Below are 634 nucleotides of genomic sequence, written 5' to 3' on the forward strand. Positions count from 1 at the left end.
ATAATCTTTTTACTCTAATAATACCGCCACTGTTTGCTACTCAATTATAGTAGCTGTTCCATTGTCATCACGAGGCTGAGTGCACCCCGAACTTCAAGCATGGAGCCGAAAAATCTTCGACCCCGCCGGGAATCGAACCCGCAACCTCGCGCTTACAAGACAGACGCACTACCCTCCGAGCTGACTACGCTGGCAACATAATCTGGGTACCTACCTTGAACCTTCTATTATTATCACCATCTCCCATGCTAATGCACTCATAAGAAATAGGTACATAAATATCATCGTAATTCGTATCACTAACACACACAGTCAGGTTGGCCGAGTGGTCTAAGGCGCCAGATTTAAGCTCTGGTTCCCAATTGGGAGCGTGGGTTCGAACCCCACACCTGACAAAACTTTTTATCCTCTCTCTCTTGGGGTAGAGTTCTCAATTTAGATGGGTACCTAAACATCCCTATTTTTATCTGACTAAAATATTCAGGACCAGTCCAGTTAGCGTAGATGATAGCGCGTCTACCTTGTAAGCGCTAAGTCACGGGTTAGATTGTCGCCTGGGACGGGGTTATCTAAAATAGATTGAATTCGTTCTCAGAACGGCTGGCTTTCTCCTGTCCTGTCTTCCTTCTCTCTT

At 45.7% G+C, this 634-nt stretch overlaps 1 non-coding gene across 1 annotated transcript; it reads left to right on the forward strand.

Moving 5' to 3' along the window:
- Nucleotides 1–311: 311 nt before the first annotated feature.
- On the forward strand, nt 312–395 carry Trnal-uaa. Its single transcript has one exon. It is a non-coding gene; the product is annotated as a tRNA-Leu (tRNA).
- Nucleotides 396–634: the final 239 nt, after the last annotated feature.

Source organism: Diaphorina citri, unplaced genomic scaffold (assembly GCF_000475195.1).
Source record: "Diaphorina citri unplaced genomic scaffold, Diaci psyllid genome assembly version 1.1 scaffold24756, whole genome shotgun sequence".
Classification (NCBI taxonomy): domain Eukaryota; kingdom Metazoa; phylum Arthropoda; class Insecta; order Hemiptera; family Psyllidae; genus Diaphorina; species Diaphorina citri.